Below are 21,022 nucleotides of genomic sequence, written 5' to 3' on the forward strand. Positions count from 1 at the left end.
AGATTTTTTAAATGCAATTAGAGGATCAAATAGAAAGATTGAAGATGGAATTGTGATTAGAAAAGTATTAAAAACTCCACTTCCTATCTATGGTATTATAGTCTTTGCTATATAAGAACTAAGGTGTACTCCTAGTAGTGATCTAACCCTTGAAGGACTGGTTGGTAGACTTACCTCTTTTGAACTTTTAAATTTTAATAATTTCAAATTTGAGAATATTGACTCTGCTTTCAAAGCTAAAATGACACTCAAAGAACCTCAAGATAAGAAAAAAAATATCAAACATGTTTCTATTGAAAGTGAAATAGATGATGAAGATATAGAAAGAACTAGAAGCACTATTGACTAGGATATTTCATAGAAGAAAAGGAAAATACGAAGGTAAGTTATCCATCGTATGTTTTAATTATAATGAAGTTGGTCATATTGCAACAAGATGTCTTGAGAAGAAAAATAATAGAAATGAAGACAAATGTAAAAGTAGAAAATATGAGAGTAACAAAGGTTATAAAGAAAAGGGAAAGAAAGATTGCTACATTGCCAAAGAAAAATCTAATGATGAATCAGATAATCACGATGAAGAAGTTGTCTATGTTTCTATGAGAGATGATTCTGGTGAAGATAAAGCGACTACACTGGTATCTTATGTGACCAAAAGTGACAAATGGATCATTGACAGTGGATTCTTTCATCACATGATTGGTGAAAAATTTAAGTTTGTAACACTTGAGAATTATAATAGAAATAAGGTTAGATTTGGTAATGATGCACCAATTCTAGTGAAAGGTAAAGGATCAATAAGATTGATAGACAATAGCATGTTTGAAAATGCTAACTATGTGGAAGGACTTGACTATAATATGTTGAGTGTATCACAATTGAATAGTTTAGGATGCAAAGTTGAATTTGAACATAAGAAGGCTAAGCTCTAGTATTGATGGGGAACTCATTAGAAGTGGTGATCAGACAAGAGGTAATCTATTTTATCTTGACATGAATTAAGCAACCTATCTTGTTGTAAAATTTGATGATGTGTATCTATGGCAAAAAAGGTTATGTCATGTAAATCTTGACAACTTTGTTAGTATCAGTAAGATGAAAAGAGTCAAAGGTTTTCCAAAACTGAGAAAACCTAATAATGTGATTTGCAAACAATGTTAGTTAAGCAAGATGACAAAGTCTAGTTTTAAGAGTAAGATGCATACTTTAAAAGAAACTTTGTAATTAGTTCATACTAATCTATGTGGACCAATTGATGTGCAAATCTTCAAAGATGACAAGTTTTTTATTCAATTTGTTGATTATTACTCTAGAATTATGACAACAATGTTTTGAGAGAAAAATTTGTTGCTTTTCAAAATGTTTAAGTGGTATCTGGTGAGAGTTGAAAAGGAAACTAGTAAAAGCTTAAAATGTCTGAGATCTGACAAAGGTGGAGAGTTTACATCAAACGAATTCAACAATTTTTGCAATGACGGAGGAATCAAAAGATGAACTTTTGCACCAAGGACCCCTATACAAAGTGGGATAGCTTAAAGGAGAAATAGACCTGTGATGGATTTTGTGAGAATACTAATGATGGAGAAGAATGTTTCTTTGAAATACTGGAGAGAAGTTTTCAATACAACTATCTATACATTAAACCGAGTACAAGTCAAGAAAGGTAAAAATTTCACACATTTTGAATTATGGTATGGATACTCACCCAATGTCAAATATTTTTAAGTATTTGGACGAAAGTGTTACATTCTAAAGCACAGAAAAAATGGGTAACTTGGTACGAAAATTGAAGATGGTATATTCCTAGGATATTCCACAAGAAGTAAATATTTTAAGTGTTTAAATACTAACACTAACAAAGTTGTGGAAAGTGAAAATACAAAAATTGATGAATATATAGAAATAAATGAAGATGAACAAAATAAGGAACCTAAAAATTACAAAACCTTCATGTACTACTATGAAGGCATGTCTGCTAATACTGATGATTCTAATAACCAAGCTAGTAACCAAAAAAAATTAGTGATTGTCAAGTCACATACAATGGATGTCAAGTTACAGTGAAAAGCTAAGGTACATTCTGATGCTGAGATTGGTTTACAAGAGAGGAATGTTGAGTTACTTGATAGAGAAGTACACAATGAACCTAAAATTGAACTTCATCAACAATCTATTTTTGAAGAAAGAAGAACATAGCCAAGATTAACAAAATATGTCAAAAGACATCATCCTATTAAAAAACAAATTAGAGAAAAAAAGGATAGAGTAATGAAAAGGAATATATTAGTAAATGACACATGTTTGTTAAGAATATATGGACTTAAAATAGTGAAGGATGCACTAGAGATTCAAGCCATGAATGAAGAAATCGATTAGATTCAGAAGAACAAAATTTGGACACTGGTACCAAGACCAGATAACAAGAATGTTATTGGAAAAAAGTGGGTATACATAAACAAAGTAGATGAGAATGGTGAAGCAACAAGGAATAAAGAAAGATTAGTGTGCACAAGAAGAAGGAATTGAGTATGGAGAGACGTTTTCCCAAGTTGCAAGATTGGAAGGAGTAAGAGCTTTTCTCCCACATTATTCTTATAAAGGATTCAAAGTTTATCAAATGGATGTTAAGTCAAAACCTTTGAATGGTATACTAGAAGAGGAGGTTTAAATTGAACAACCTAAAGGATTTGTTGATCCAAACAATAGAAACATGGTGTGTAGATTGCACAAAGCTTTATATGGTTTAAAGAAAGCTTCCAATTATGGTATGAAAACTACATAATTATCTTGTGAAGATTGGTTTCAAGAAGATTGATGACAAAAACAATCTATAATTAAAGATAGGAGGTAAAGGAATTTTACTAGTTGTAATATTTGTGGATAATATCATATTTGGAGGACAAAATGCATTATGTAAAACATTTGCAAATGAAATGATTAAATAATTTGAGATGTCTATCTTTGGAGAAATAAGGTTCTTTGTAGGATTATAAGTATATTAGATGAGATATGGTATTAACATTACTTAGTACAAGTATGCAAAGGAAATATTGAAGACTTTTGGTATGGAAGATTCAAGACTAGTTAGTACTTCAATGGTGACAGGACATAAACTATCCAAAAATGATGATTCTATTGGGGTCAATCAAACATTCTATAGATCTATGATTGGAAAGACGTAATATGTAGTTCATAGTAGAACTGATATTGCACTAGCTATTGGGATTGTTCCAAGATTTTTTGCAACTCCTAAGGAGAATCACTTAATGGTTGTTAAAAGGATTATCAATTACTTAAAAGGGACATAGGATTATGATTTATACTACAAGAAGAATGACAAGTTTAACTTGAGAGCCTATACAGATGTTGATTGGGTTAGACACATTGATATTAGGAAAAACACAAGTGGTGGAGCATTTTTCTTAGCAAAAATATTACTAAGAAATAATAGAACTATATCTCACAATCTATTATTGAAGCTAAATATGTGGTTGTTTCAATAAATTGTACAAATGTGGTATGGATCAAATAGTTTCTCAAAGGAATGAAGGAAAAAATCATTGAACCTATGATAATCTACTGTGAAAAAATAAGTGTTATAAGCATATCTAAGAATCATGTGATGCACAAAAGGACAAAGAACATTGTAGTCAAATATCATTATTTGAGAGAATTGGTTCAAGAAAAAGAAGTGAGAATGGAATATGTGAATATAAAGGAATAGGTAGTTGATATATTCACAAAGGTTTTACCTAAAGATGCACATGAATATCTTAGAGGTAAGATAAGTGTAATATCCATATCTCAAGCTACTTAAAGAAGTAATAATACTACATTGCATACACTAATTTAAATGATATACTTTATACCTTGATGTATTGGATCTTACTTTAGGAACTGCCTAAAGTAGGGAAGGAACTAAAACTAAAGATTTACAATCACAAGCAAGGTGACAAAGGGAGAACCTTATAAACCAAAATTGAATTGTTGATATCTACATTAATAGATGATAAGTCTTTGGCATTTTTGTCAAAGAGGAAGAGTTTTATCAAAAAAAAGGAAGAGTTTACACTGAATATCTTGAAGAGAGAGTTTACCTAAAGAAGAAGAGAGATTGCAAAGAAAATAGTACCCTATATAGAGGAAGGAAAAATACTGATAGAGGGAGGGATTTCAATAAAATATGTCAAGTTTATTTTTTATATTATTCTTTTTATTGGTTCACCATCAATGTCAAAGAGGGAGATTGTTGAAAAAGAAGATTGTTGAAGTATAGAAATCTATCATACGAATAATCATTATTTTGTCACTAATTTTGAACCTTCTACTTGCTGGGAAGACAATTGCTAACTTTGGTAAGAATTATTTCATTTGATTGATTGATGAAGAGGATTTGAAAATAAAAGATAACAAGAGTATGTAGAGAAAGGTTAAGTTATATGGTGTATAAAAGAAGCAACAAGAACAAGTAAGACTTTGATGATATAGTGTACTTTTTATCTACATAAGACTACACTCAAAAGGATACTGAAGCAAAGACAAGAAGGCTAGACTATACAAAAAGAATATGTTTTCCAAGCCTGACCAAACATATATTGTAAGTCGAGCATTTAGTTTAGGCCAAGAAAAAATATGGTTATGACTGAGTATCAACAAATTTTAGTATGTTGAACATTAGAAAATGGTAGTATTGACCGAGAAAGTTTTAGTTTATGCTAAGAAACCTAGTGTTGATCGAGTATTAGAAGTGAGTTATTGTTGAGTGACAAAATGAACAGTTTGAATAAAGATTTGATGAATCTAAGCTGACATAAGTTGATTTCTTAGATTATGTGAATCTTGTTGATAGTAAGCTTAATGAGTTGGTGGCACATAATTCAAGATAAATCATTTGAAGATGAATTTGATGAGGATTATAAGAGAACTATTTAGAGAGAACATAATGGAAAGAAGGGAGGATTTGATGAATCTAACCTAACACTAAGATGGATGACTGTGATTAAGTAGAAAAAAATAAAAATTCTCTATTTAAGGAGATATAAGGCCACAAGAAAGTGTCTAAGTGTCTAAGTCTAGAGTCTGGATGTGTTGCTTCATCTAGTGGCCGAAGGATTGAACTTGTAGTTGGCATAGTAAGAAAGAAGTCTTAAGGAGGTGAATGTTTGAAGGGTGAACAAGCTATTGGAGATGAAGGGGAAAAAATGCCAAGTAGAATGGAGAGCTTAATGAGAGATCTAAAATTTGCAAGTGTTTTGTTTTATAAGATCAAGTCCCACTATTACTTTCTTGCAACTATATTAGTCTGGATAACAATCATGAGTAAATCCTTTAACCAAGTGACATTATAATAGAATGTTCTAAAGTCCTATAACAAGGCTCACTTTTAATAGATTATTTAAAATCCCTTAATGAAGGTCACATTTAACAGTGTGCATTGTAAACTTTAATAGGGTTGGCTCCTCATAGAGCTCACTTCAGAAGAGTCAAAATTGGTAGCATGTTACTAGTGGTTTTTCCCAAATTGGGTTTCCACATTGAATCCTTGTATCAAAATTGTGTGATTAAATTTGTGATAACTCATGTTTACATTTCTACAAAGGTTTGAGATATTGGATGATCTAATCAATGCATGTGTTGGTGTTTTGAAACATTATGGTTTCAAATTGCCTTTATGAGAACATAATACATCTAGGGGCAGCTACTTCCCATCTACAACATATCCTTTCAGACACTAGGCCAACTATAAGGCTAGACCCTTCTTCTACTTTAGGCTCTACAAAACCTAGGTGGGTGGACCTATTAGATTCTTAATATGGTACCAATGTTCCAAAAAAAGCATACAACTAAATCTAAAATTAAAGAAGATTAGAACCCTCATATCTTTTGTACTTATGCAAAGATCATAGACATGATATATCTAATAAAATAAACTAAGAAATTGATAAGATAAGTGAGGGTATCCTTTTTACTTCCTTCAACATGAAAGGGAAATGATATCTTATTAATGATGTTGATTTTCAACAAATCCCTAAATATGGAATAGTAAGAACAAGTTGATCCTAGAGCTAATCAATGCCTTATCTATTGGCTGATTCCACAAATCACACACATACATCTATGATACCAATGACATATTCCATACATCAAGATATCATATCTATCTTATCACTTTGTGAATTAGATATCAGTGTTCATAAAGACCTCATTCACATGAAATATCCTTCTCAAATAGCCAGTGCTACCAACTTGTCTTTTCTAGGACTATGTGTGTGATTGGAAAACATTTTGAGAACATGCATAATGGTGATTCTAGGTATTAGACTAATACTATGACACTATTTGTGTTCATGTGTAAGGTTTCTTTGTCCCTTGCTCATTGTTTGAAGATGTTTTCTTGAAATTCTTAATTTTGGTCTTGCATACCTAGTTCATAATTCAAAATTTATCAAACCTAGTTGGATATTTAAAACAAATAAAACCTAAGTTAGACTTTATGATCAAACTACTTTTCTATCCTATTATTTCCAGTCTCCCTAGGTTGATCCAATTCAGATTAGGCTTCTTAACCCATTCTTAGAAGCTTGTTTATACCTTGGGTTATTGTTCTTTGACTCTTTGAATTAGTGATCTTTGATCTCACAAGTGGCCTTATTTGGAGTTGGTGAGTTAGAGACCATCCTTGTTGAAAAAGATATACCTTTGGATTCTTTGATATTATTCTTGGAGAGTCTTAGTAATCTCTTGTCCATCCATTTTCATAAAAAATCAATTTTAATTATTTATAATTTGGGTAAATCATCCTCTTGGTCCATATGTTCTAGGGTATTCACCCAAAGTTGTGGGCACCTCTGTGGTATTGTTGGTTTATGCCTATTGCAAAATTCTATCTTATCGCATCTCTTTTGGACAAGTGAGTGCTTTTAATATCCTAGTTTGGTACCAAAATTTCTTAGGGTTATCCTATCACCTAGTACCTTTTCTTTCATGCCTATTATAATAAGGAATCAAGTATATCAAGAAAAGAAACCTCAAGTAATCTTTAAACAATTACCTTTAGTTCAAACTCATCAAAGATGTAAGAGAAAAGAACTTGTGTTTGTTCAATCACCTGAGAATATTCCTGAAGCTTTATTTGACCCTAGTAGTGACCTTATTGAGTTGATTACAACCTTAGCATCACCTCACTTAGATATGGATATGAATTTTACAATGGCTCCACAAAAGAAGAATTGAAGTGGCGAATACTATGTTGACCTTTTGAGTGGTGATCTCGCTAGTGAAAATAGACCAACCTCACCCCATATTGAGGATAGATATTTGGATGCACACCAAAGGGCTGATAAAGGTAAACATTATATATAAAGAAGAGAAATATCAATATGATGATCACATTAGTGAGCCTTCCAGCACTCATGTGAATGCAACATTTACTAGTAACTAGTTTAGACAGTGAAAACTATGTACGCTACTCACGACACCTTTAAGTTATGCGAGTGATGGACTCAAAGTACTTGAGCATGATAGAAAAGCCCTTCTAAAGAACAAGCTAAGAAGGAAAAATAATTTAGATTCCTAGAGGAAGAAAAGCAAGTTATGATTGAGATAGAAAGGAAAGCCTGTCAAGAAGCACAAGACCTTCTTGTAGCTCCACAACTTGCTAATAAATTCAACAATGTGCACATTGGTAGTGGAAATAAATCTCCTCCACTCATTCCTCCTGAGACTTTACTAAATGGGAAACATTGGAGAACACCTTCACCATATCCTAATCCTAGAGGAAGGAGAGCTTCAAGACATGATGATTATAGGAGACCAACACCTCCTAGAGTTTCAAGACAACCTTCACAACATGCTCATCATGGTTCATAATATGGAGGTGGTAGGTTGAACTTTGACCACATTTCTTAGAATTTCATGGCTATGCAACAAGACCATATTTTCAGCAACATATGGAGCAAAACATAGATGCATGCTTTCAACATTTAGTCAACAAGGGTGCTAAGGTCCCTTACAACTTTGATGTAGACAAAAGTATTCAAAATCATGATCTATCTATGAAAGAAGTAATTGACCAATTGAAGAAAAAATTGAAGTAAATACCGACACCCAAGAGTTCTTTTTCACTTGATTTAGTTTGTCCTAATCCTTTTGATAAGAGTGTTGACATGAAATATTTTACTAGAAAAATTGAGATCCCCCAATATGAAAAATATGATGGAAATGGGGATTCAAATGATCATGTGTATCAGTTTTGTACTATGAGTTTTGAGTTTCATCATGAGGACTCATACCTTATGAGATTATTTCCAAGGAGTCTTAAGGGTCAAGAAATAGAATGGCTTACCAATATAACTCCTCTTGTTAAGACATTGTTTGTGTTAATTCACAGATTTTGTCAACACTTTCCATACAATCTTTCACAATCTATCTTGCTATTGGACTTATGTCACAACAAAAAATCAAGGAGAATCCTTCGTTACTTTCTTTCAAAGATGGAGACAATAGTGCTCTCGCTATTCTAGGACTCTTCCTAAGAAAGAAAATATTGAAATCCTAATTAGTAACATGGTTCTTGAGATGAAGTAAAAATTTAAGTAGATGGTTTTTGAGTCCTTTGATACCATGGTCCTTTGATTGAGCATGTTTTGAGAGAGCAAGATATTTTGACAAAAAATGGAAACAACAACAACAATGGTCAGAATAACAAAAATAATAACAAGGATAAAGGAAAGAACAAATATTGGAATAAGAATAATTAAGTGGTTAATGATGGAGTTGTGGATTCCTCTAAGCCTAAAAACTAAGTTTTTCTCCATTTGGGTAGTGCCAATCAACAAAGTAACAAGCCAAGATATCAAGAAAGGCTTAAAGGAGAGAAATGTAACTTTACACAATTGGGTAAGTCATATGAAGAGATATTCACAAAGATTAGGTTTCTCATAATCTCATGCACCCTTATGATGTCACAAAGTTTTGCATACCTAAAGTTAAGCCATGATGGTGGGATGAGAAGGCCTATTGCATACTTCACAATGGCATTGGACACAATATTGAAAATTGTGGGAGATTTAAGCATATTGTTCAAGATCTTATTGAGAATGGAAAACTTGAAATAGATGGATTAAATACAAATTCTGATCACACGATGTTGAAAGAGCCTTTTCCAAAGTATGAGAAAGGGGAGGCTACAATCAATTAGGCTTATGCAAATGTAGAAAATGTTGTCAATATGCTTGAGGTTGTAGAAGAAAGTATCAACATGATGGAAGATAAAGATCCTAGTGGTTATGATTTAAATTTGAGCTCTCCTATCCTTGGTGAAAAATCTATTTTGGTGCTAAGGGGTGCTTACTCTAAAGAGTCATCTCAAGGTCCCCTTGTCATTAGAAGACCCAATTCAAACCAGTCAAGTAAACCTAAACAAGTGTCTTCCCAAAGTCTCAATGTTGTTGCGGGAAGTAAAGGTACCCTTGTCATCAAAGGACCTAGTTCATAACAACCAAGTAAGCCAAAACAAGTGCAATCCAAGTATGTTCCTTCAGAACTAGTGGTTAATCCTAGGTTGAATTATAATCTTGTTGATCAATTTCAAAGTACCCCCACTCAAATTTTGACCTTTGAGCTTTTAGAGTTGTCTCCAAGACACACACAAGTCCTTGAGGATTCTTTGCACATGGTGAATGTCCCCAACAATTTAGATGTCGATCAATCCCAAAACATAGTTAATCATATTTCTAGCCCTCATTACCTTTCCTTTTTGGAAGAAGATGATAAATCTTTGATCCTTCTACACAAATTTTCCCTTCATATTGAGGTCATGATCCATACAACCCATGTTAGGTACATGTTGATAGATGGGGCTACTAGGCTTAATATTTGTTCTTTGAATCTTTTAAAGATACTAGGTTATTTTGAACATGTCTTGATATCAGAAGGAAGATTACTATCAAAGCCTATGCTGAGGTAGAGAGAAGTTCACAGGGGTTGGTTGTCCTTCCCGTTAGGATTGGTCATGTTGAAAAAGATATTTTATTCCAAAGAGTTGATGGTGGACCCCTTACATACAATATTTTACTTGTTAGACCATGGATTCATGATATGAAAGTAGTTTCATCTGCCTATCATCAGTGTGTTATGTTCCCTTACAATAGAATTTTTTTTTTTATACCTAGGGATAATACTTTGTCTATTACCTTGATTTCAGCAAGTACTCATGTTCCCCTCAATAGAGAAGTAGATGATTTTGATGCAACTTTAGATGAATGTAAAGACAAGCTCAAAACCATAGACCTTAGCATGCAGGGATATCAACTCAAATCCCTCATAGCATTACCATTTTGACCTACGTCTTATGGTAGACCTTCACGAGAGATAAAAACTTCCTCTTTAGCTATAACATTACTTGACACAATTTTATAGTTGTCAGTGCCTATTCAAGATGAGAAAGAAGATGTGGTTGTTAGAGATTGGATTCATAGAGAACAGAAGTATATGCACAACAAGAACTTCACTCCCTCTCCTAAAGCTTATGGAAGAGGTTATACTTTTGTCAAGAACATGGACTATCCTAGACATTGACCTCTTAGTAATAGCTTGGATGCTAGAGCCAAAACCTTTGATCATGGTCTTTTTGGATGCAAGTCTAAGAAGTTGGTTGGCTTGGGATATGTAAATCACAATAAGAAAGTTGCTTCTATCCTTGATAAGTCAAATAGTGAAGAAGAAAAAGAGTGCATACCTAATTTGGAAAATCAGCAAAATATGTGTGAAGATTGGGTCCCTTCTACTAATCTCCTTTGGGGAGATTCAAATAGTCTAGTATCTCATGAGCTAGTTGTAAATTTAGAACAAGAGATTGTGACCCTTGATTATATTGAGGCTTCCACATCTAGACATCCCAAGTGTTCATTGTGTAAGCATCTTAGTCAAGATTTAGAAATAGATTTAGATGAGTATGAATGGGAATCCCTCTCAGAGCCTTCTACAATTGATATAGATATTGATATTGTTCATACATGTAGATCTCAACCCAAGTTAGTTGATGATTCACATGTATGATTGGATGATTTGAACTCACATGTTCCCTTACTGGACAATTCTTTGCTTGTTAGGATGAATCTTGATTTGGATAATTTAGGAAGTTACTTGATGGACTCTAATTCTTTGGTCACCATAGATATCATTCATATTCATAACCTTGAGCTAGTCATTGATTTACCCCTTGTTCATCTTGAATTGATTGATTGGTCCCAACGCAATCACGAACCTGAGCTTTTAATGTATCAAAATGATTATGAGATAGCCTACTATTTGAATGCCATTGAATCCATAGTCTCTTCCACCAGTGCGCTAGCTACCAACATGATAGAGCCAGACATCAAGTACCTTAGTTGCAAAATAAAAAGAAAATAAAATAAAAAGAATAGGATTTTTGATGGTGAAAACCACTATATGGTGGTGTTAGAACCAAAAAAAGTAAAAAGAAAGGATGTAAACAAGGGTGAAAACTTCTCTGAGGTGCCTGATGATGAGGTACTTGATCATCTTCCTAGTTATTTTGGAGATAGATCTTTAGTGTTTATTGAACCAACAAAAGAAGCCAATTTTGGTATGGATGAAGCTCTACAAATGGTACATTTGGCTCAATCTTGGTCATCATAAGAAAAATAAGACTACACTAAGTTCTTACATTAAAAGAAGTTAAATGTTGCATGAACTTATTTATATATGCCAGGGTTGGACACTAATCTTATTATGCATCACTTATCCATAGCTCTAGGTGTTAAACTAGTCATGAAAAAATTGAGAAAGATGCATCCTCACATAGCTCTCCTAGTCAAGGCAGAATTAGAAAAAATCCTTGGTGCAAAATTCATAAGAGCTATTGACTATGCTGAATGGATATCAAACATTGTACTAGTTTCAAAAATGACAAAATCATTCAAGTGTGCACATATTTTAGAGATGTTAATAGAGCATGCCCAAAGGATGATTTTCTACTTCCTAATATTGACATGATAGTGGATATGACTATGGGTTATGATATTTATTCCTTAATGGATGGTTTTTCTAGATATAATCAAATTAAGATAGCTCCTGAAGATCAAGAAAAGACTGCATTCACTTGTGCATGTGGTACCTATTGTTGAATGTTATGTCTTTTGTATCAAAAAATGTAGGAGTCGCCTATCAAAAAGCTATGACAACTATTTTTCATGATATGATGCATAAAAACATGGAAGATTATGTGGATGACACCTTGGCTAAGTCTAAGAAAAGAGATACACGCTTAAATGATTTAGAAGTCATTCTAGATTGCATGGAACAATTTCAACCAAAGTTAAATCCTAAAAAGTGTACATTTGGAGTCACCTCTAGAAAATTACTAGGATTCATTATTTCAACAAAAGAAATAGAGGTGGGCCCTAAAAAAGTTCAAGCAATTATGGATATGCCACCTCCTAAAAGCTTTTGTCAAATGAGGAGTCTTCAAGGGCATCTTCAATCTATAAGGAGGTTTATTTCATAGTTGGTAGATAGAGCTCAACCTTTCAACAAGAACTTACATAAAGGAGTCAAATGTGTATGGAATGAAGAGTGTCAAAAGAGCATAGATCAAATCAAGAAATGCTTGGAAAATCCTCCTATTTTAATGTCTCCAATCTTAGGGAAACCACTTATTCTATACATTTTAGTGACAGAGTCTTCCTTGGGGGCATTATTAGCTCAACTGGATGAACATGGGAAAGAAACAACAATATGCTACATTAGTCGTACTCTTGTTTGATATGAGGTTAATTACACTAGTATTCAGAGAGCTTGCCTCATAGTTGTTTTTTTTTCCCAAAAGTTGTGACATTATATGCTTGCACACACTACACACCTCATAGAAAAAATTGATCCTCTCAAGTATTTACTAGGTAAGGCTTCCCTCACAAGTAGACTTGCTAAATGGATGATGATTCTTTTAGAGTTTGATGTAGAGTACATTGAGCGTAAAGAAATCAAAGGGCAAGCCATAGTAGATCAATTGGCTGATTTTCCACTACAAGATGATGCACCTATTCAAGTTGATATCCCTGACGAGTACCTCATGTATATGATTGAAAGAACATGGAAGATGTTCTTTGATGGATACTTTATGCAAAAGTTTCCAAAGCTAGTGTATTGTTTGTTTCTCCTCATGGGTACATGATTCCTAAATCTTACAAGTTATTATTTACATGTACAAATAATATTGTCTAGTATGAAGCTTTAACAAATGGACTTAAGATGGCTATATAATGGAGAATTATAGAGTTACGCATCTATGGGGATTCACAACCGATAATCAACCAAGTCAATGATGATTATTTAACAAAAAATGAGAAATTGGTACCTTACAAGAAAATGGTTGATTCCTTGAGATGCTACTTCACATTTGTCTCATTTGAGAAAATCCCTAGAGTAGAAAACAAAGTAGTTGATGCTATGGCTACACTTTCTTCACTTCTTCAATTAGAGCAACATGAATCAAGATTTGAATTCCTAGTGGAAGAGTTACATCACCCTATCTATGATTCCCAAGAAAATCATGATATTTGTACCCTTGTTAGTCATGAGTCATCCTGTTATGGTGCCATTTATTCACACCTTCATGATGGAATTATACCTAAAACCTTTAACCAATCTAAATTTAGAAACCTTATTCAGAATGCCTCTCACCATTCCCTTATCTATGATGATTTGTATGGGAAGGGTCTAGATGGAACACTTCTTAGATGCTTAGAAAAGGAAAAATCCAATCAAGCATAAGTTGACATCCATGAAGGCATTTGTGGGGGACATTCCAATGGCTCAAAGGTTTCTTAAGGTAGGGTAATAATGGCCCATGATGCAATAGCTTTTGCAAAGTCATGTGAAAAGTGTCAAAAACATGGTAACTTAATACATGCTCTTGGTAGGGAACTCATTCCTTCTATCTCTCATTGGCCATTTCAGCATTGGGCCTTTCATCTTTTTGGGTAGATTCATCTCAACTCATCATGGAACACAAGTTTATTATCACTACTACTGATTACTTCACTAAACGGGTAGAAGTTGTCCCACTTTTTGTTGCCTTTGTCAAGATAGTTTCTCTATTTATTTTGAATCATATTATATATAGATATGGAGTTCCTTCCAATATTATCATTGACAAAGGAAGCCAATTTAAAAATAAGGACCTTAAACAACTCTTTAAGAAATTCAAGATGAAACAACATTGGTCCTCCATTTACTTCCCACAAGGAAATGGTCAAGCAGAAGCATCAAATAAAACCATTCTCAAAATGTTATATAGAACAGTTCATAATAATGGTAGAGATTGGCACTTATAGATAAATCCAACTTTTTGGGCTTATAGAATGAATATCTATACTCCTACTAGGGCTACTTCTTTTTCCCTTACATATGGTGCTGAAGTAGTGTTACCTTTAGAGGTTGAGATTCCTTCACTTAGAGTTTCCCTCAAAGGTCTAGTTACAGATGAGGACTACCATGCTATGAGACTTCAAGACTTAGCACTTCTAGATGAGAAACACCAAGCATCATTTGACCATATGAGGGTCTATCAAAACTGCATGTCAAAAGCATTCAATAAAAAGGTTCACCCTAGAGAATTCCAAGTAGGAAATCTTGTCCTACATGAAATCCCTGAGAATCAACAGAATAAAGATCAAAAGGATAAATTTGAACCTAATTGTCTTGGACCTTACATTATGAAAACAACTTTAGGATATGTTTCCTATTTATTGTCTACAATAGAGGGAGAGTAGCTCCCTAATCCTATCAATGTCTTGCACCTAAAGAAGTTATATCCATGATGCCCAGTCTATTTGAAGGCATCTTTGTACATGTTTATTGATCCTAAAAAAATACAAAAAAATGATATACAGTCAAAATTCTAAAAATTGGAAAATGTCTGAAAAAATGATCATCTTAGTAATAAGTATTTTGATGTATCTCCAAAAAAATTATATATTCCAATTTTTTTTTAAAAAAAAAATCCAAGTGGTGAAAACTTGGAAATGGGTGCTACTTGAAGCCTTTGCACTCCTGTTTCTTAGAACGTGTCTTCGACACTTAGCATTTCTCCATCATTCATTGTCCTTGTTTCTTTAGTATGGAATTGGTATTTTTCTTTGTCTAGGGGGCATAACTGTGTTAGCTTTGGTCTCTTGGCTGCATTAGTCTTTAGGACACCTTGCAAATGGTATTTTTCAACACCACCCCAACTGTATTTTTCAATACAACCCTTGACATTGAATATTTTTTAACACTTATCAATTTCGTCTTATGTAGTTTTTTCATGTTATCTTAACTACTTACAAGCATTCAATCCTTATTCTTAGAACTCAATATCAGTTAACACACTTAAAATTTTAAACATGACACTTAATGATTGACCTATGTCATGATATTTTCCTTGTGTGTTGACTATAGTTGATTTTCATTGAGTGCCCTTGTTTGATAAGTCTCTTGAGGATGTCATGGACTAGAGGACTTGGGGCAAGGACATGTTTAATTTTCTTTCTTCTTATGGGTGTGGTCTTGAAACTCTAGAGTATCTCTTATTGTCCCCTTGAAACACTTGGGAGATTTGAGGCATCATACTTGATTGCTTTTGCACAATCGTTCTTATGATCATCTTGGCATCAATGCCTTAATGCAAGCATGGTTTTGCTACATTAAATTGGGTAAGATAACATTGAGGTTATCTTGATCTTTATGTCTTTGATGCTTATGTTACAATCTTTCCACATTCATATCTTCATAGTTGAGTTTGTAGTTAGTGCTGATTGTGTGATTTTTTGATGTCTGTTAATAATGGCCCAATATTGAAAATGAGTTCTTTTACAATTTTTAATGAATGATTTACACAAACTCCTATGTTTTAGTTTCTCTATTGCAAGTACACCTTTTCATTTTCATGTAGCTTGCACTATTAGACTTCATATTAGTTTGCATTTTTAGGCTGCATTATGAGTTTGAGAGGGTTTTCCCTTCATCTTTCTTGTGAACATTTAATCAATTGTGGTCATGTTTTGATCTTCATTTCTTTATCTTCTTTATGATCTCAACCAAAATTTCTATCTTAAATACTTGATTGATTTTGAGGCATTCTCTTTCTTGAGACAAATTATCTTTCTTCTTTCTATTTCTTTCCATATCTTCCAAATTTATGGAAAAAAAATCGTTTTCACCCCACTTTTTTTCTTCTAATTCACCTTTGGGGCATAATATTTAATGCTTGATGAACTACCTTGGTTTTGTGATTCTTATATCTTTTTTTTTACATCAAGAACTTTATCTTTTGTTCAATTTAATCAAATTTATCAATTTATTGTTTCCCGCTATTTTATTTCGATTTTTATCGCGAGGAGGTAATACCTATTAACTTCAATCATTGATTCAATTTTTTTCAAATTTATCCTTGACTTTTTTAACTAAAAAATTATTTTTATTCTTTCTCCTAATGTGTTCTTAAATCAACCACACATCTGAGTTCTTTTGTTATCCCAAATCAATCTCACACTTCAATTTCTTTCTTTGACTACATGTGTTCCCAAATGGATCACACATTAGTCAAACTGAGGAAAATGTATGCACCCTAAACTTATCGCCTAGACTATGGCCCCCCATTATTCAATTTATCAAATTTCTTGAATCAATGATTTACAATATTTTATGAAATTAATTCACATCAATTTATTTGATCAAATTGTAATAAATTCAATTATTTCAACATTTCCTAAGGTTTGATCATTTTATCCTAAGTCTTATTTAATTAAAATAAAACCTCTCCTTTAATTACATAATTAATCTATATTAAATTAATTAAGAGAAAAACTCCTCTTTTAATTTAATTAAATATTTTCTATTTAATTAAAAGAACTTGCTCCATTTTAATTAAATAAAATCCCACTTGAAAAAGGAAATTAAACAAATTATTTTTTCCTCTACACTTAGATGCACATATTTCTAAGTGGGATTCCATTTAGTTTTCCTCCTCTTTTATCACTGGTGGAATTTTGTCTCACATGGATCATTCTTTCTCCACCCTCTATTAAATCTTATTCTCTCTTAATCTTAATCTCTCATTCTTCTTTATAAGGGAGAGCCTTGTCCTCATTTTTGACATCCATGATTATGCTATTGTTATGTTCCAAGTTTAGAGAGTAATTTTTGGAGGAGTTTCAGCATTAAAGATTTTTGTGGAGAACTTCTATCTTCTTTTCTTCTTCTCTCATGCATCCATGGCTTCCATCATCATTATCCATCCTTGCATTTTCATATTAGCTTAGAGTCATATTTGCTTTCATAGATTAGATTTTCTTTCTTGCATTGCTTTGGATTGTTATCATTTAGATTACCTTGCATCTTCATTTGTATTCATATTTTGATCCTTGAATCTCTCATTTTATGGTGTACTTCCATGGGCACAAAGTAGGTCAAACTAAGGGCCTCCATTACAAACCCTTGCACTACATGAATAGAGAGCTATGAGTCACCATTTGAAATCTCATTCTTGAGCAATCTTGGATATAATGACTCTTTGAAGTATGCCAACATTTTAGCACACATAAGTCAATGTCATCTTTTTGGGTACAATTGTGCCCTAGGGTAAGATTATGCCCTACCAAAAAGGTCATGGGTGAATTGCCTTCAAAAAGGAAAAATATTTTTGGGTTTTCTCTGTCTCAACATTTTCAGTCTAGAACAAGTTGTAGATTTTCTAGAAACTACATACAGAAATCAGAAAACAACATTTTTCAGATTCAAGGTGACTATTTGTCTTTTATCTATTTTAGGTTTTTGGGACATACTCTCCCATAATAGAAATATCACACATAACCCCCCTCTTTCCTCTTATTTTTCATCACACTATCCATTTCTACATTAAACACCTTCTTGTGTTTAATAAATTTGGATCATTCCTTTTAAAAATTATAGTTGGGAAGAGGGTTTCCATTTTCTTTATATTCATCTTGCCACCTCAAATTTATGATCATTATTAAAATCTTAGAATAGATACAAGCACATAGAGTTCATCCAAAAAACTAGACTAATTGAACTGAAGGGGCCAAATCCAAAAGCTCCAAAGTTCATATCTTGGAACTATCAAGAGCAAGTCCAATATTACATGTCAACTCTATTATTGGGAAGACATGAGTGGCAATTGAATAAATTGAAAGTAATCACAATGGCCCAAGCCCAATGCTCTGACTAAGTCAATTTTCTCCTACAATACCATGTCTCTCTTCGTAGAGGGATTTCTTAGATTTGTGTTAATGTTTTATGACCCTTCCATAGATTCAATGTTGTTGATAGTTTAGAATCTGAGACTTGAATCCATTTTGATCACCACCATTAGCTCTATTCAAGGAAGATAAAAAAACATGTGTTAGATGTAAGTTCAACCTTTAGGATGACTCTACATGTCACTACGATTACACATTGGAAGGACGACCACTATTGAACCATTCTTAGAATTTTGCTAGTTAAGTTACAAATAGGTGACTTTGCAAAGCCTTTGCATAGAGATTCAATTGTACTAAAAGTCCCTATTCTCATATAAAGTGGTGATGTTCACCAAACTTGGATCTAAAACACACATCCATCTTGATCACATACACTAGGTCTATTTGAGGGCCATGGAAGGTTTCAATAGCCATTACTCCCTAATTAATTTTGATATACAACTTCAGTCCTAGATGCAAGCTTGCAATTAAAGTTACTCTACAAAGAAATACAATGACATATTGGAATGACAACCACTATCGAAACATTCCCAAAATTGTGTCGATCGAGTTGCAAAGAAGTGACTTTGGGGAGCCCCCACATAGCAATTGGGATGCTTTGTGCCCCTCTCACCATCCCCAAATTTTTGTGCCAATCAAGTGAAAGAAAATGAAGTGATATTGATAAAGCCCCCCACTAATGAGGGTGGGCCTGGCATTTCATTTTTTTTTAACAATTCATATGTGCCAAAATTTTGACCAATGCTCATTGAAATTTTGACAAACATGTTGACCAACATTTTGTCATGGGTTTTGCATCCTAGTCACAATGGCGTCAATTTTAACTCGTGTTAGTCAAAATTTTGATGAAAAGGTTGACTAGCATGTTGACGTGGGTTTGGCATCCTGGTCAAAAGGTGTTTGGAAATTTCAACCAATTTTAGTCAAAATTTTGACAAATATGTTAACCATTTGTCTAGGCCACTTTTGACCAACAGATGTGTAGAAATTTTGACCCAAGTCCGAACTTGTCAAAATTTTAATGGAAAAAATACCAATGCAACCAATTGTGGATCTTTTGACCAATGTTTTGGTACATAGTAAATTTTTCCATATGTTTCTATCAATGCCAAAGGGGGTGATTGTTGAAAATTTGTCTAGGTCATACATTTTTGTATTGTCATTTATGGCAACAAATTAGTCATATGAAAGGGGCTAAACATGAAGATGAAGATATGACAATTGTACTTAGAAAACTGTCAAACTATTTTACAGTTTATTAGGCACAAAAGATAGAGTTTTGATTAGTGAGCTTCATAAAAACATCAAATAAATGTGTGAGGTTAGCTACATATACTTGAGACTATGATGATGACATATGTGAGTGTGCAAGATAGTATGGACTCTACAGACAAAGTTATTATGAGTCTACTAGTTTTAGTAGTACACAAATAGAATAGAGCATGATAAGGAAATGGATATTTTGGGTTAAAGAATTATTTTTCTTACAAAATAATTACTTAACTTATTAGGGATGACATCCTATATGTTAATCCTAAGTGTTCAAAAGTTAGTTTTGTATTCTGGTAAAATGATTAAAGGCATGAAGGTTGATTGGGAAAATATGTGTAATTAGCAAGGTATACGGTTGTTGGATACAATTGTTAATTGTGTATTGTCTTTGATGTTACAAAAATGTCATATCAGTGATCGGACAGAGTCTACCAAGCTTAGATGATTAGCAAATTAATTTATAGTGACTACCAAGCGTTCCTAAATATTACATAGAAAGTTAGCTCTTATCGAGCTCACTCAGGCATCAAAGGATTTTGTAGCAGAAAGTTAATGTTAACTAAGCTCCCAAGGTTAACAAAGGAAAAATCAATAACTACTGAGTTCACTTGGTCATCAAAAAGAAAGTTAGCTTTTACCCAGCTCACTCGGTAAGTGAAGGAAGGTCAATGTTTACCGAGTTAACTCAATCTCTGAAGGAAGTTGCAAGGTTTGCAGTATTTACCGAGCCTCACTTGGTTAACACTGGGGAAACTATTTTGGAGCAGTGGTCACCGAGTTGGGTTGGACAGCGAAGAACTTTATGGTTCTAAAGAATCAAGTTTAATTATTTTATGCAATGTTTGCAGCCGACTGATTTAATGTTTTTCAGTTGTTGTAACTTGTAATTCAGCCAACTTGATAATCTGTAAGGTATATATGAAAGGTCAAGTTGTGAAATCATAAGATGCAAGAGTTTTGATGCATAATATTGCAAATATATGGATATGGAATGAGAAAATATTAAATATATGAGCGAATGTTGAAGAAGGATTAGATATGCTTATGGAGCTGCAAAGTTGTATTTGATTAGTAAGGATCTAGTGAAGCAGAATAGAGATATGTATTCAGTAAAGATAAATTGCATATATTTCAGATCACTTCATTGTTTCTTTCTAATCATTGTAACAGTGATTCAAAATCTCTTAACAAAGTTGGTTTAATAGCCATTTTGTAAATCCTCTAACAAGGTGACAATTCAGTTGAATTGTTCTAAAGACCTCTGACAAGGCCACTTCTAACAGGGTGATTAAATCCTCTAACAGGGTCACACCTAACAGTGTGTTTTGTAACCTTTAACAAGGTTGGTTCCTAATAGGGCTCACTTCAGAAGAGTGAAAATTGGTAACTAGTTACTTAGTGGTTTTTACCAAATTGGGTTTCCATGTTAAAACTAGTGTCTCTTGTGTTATGTTATTCTTTATGCATGC

Source organism: Cupressus sempervirens, chromosome 3 (assembly GCF_028749045.1).
Source record: "Cupressus sempervirens isolate cs-2001-9-10 chromosome 3, ASM2874904v1, whole genome shotgun sequence".
Taxonomy (NCBI): Eukaryota; Viridiplantae; Streptophyta; class Pinopsida; order Cupressales; family Cupressaceae; genus Cupressus; species Cupressus sempervirens.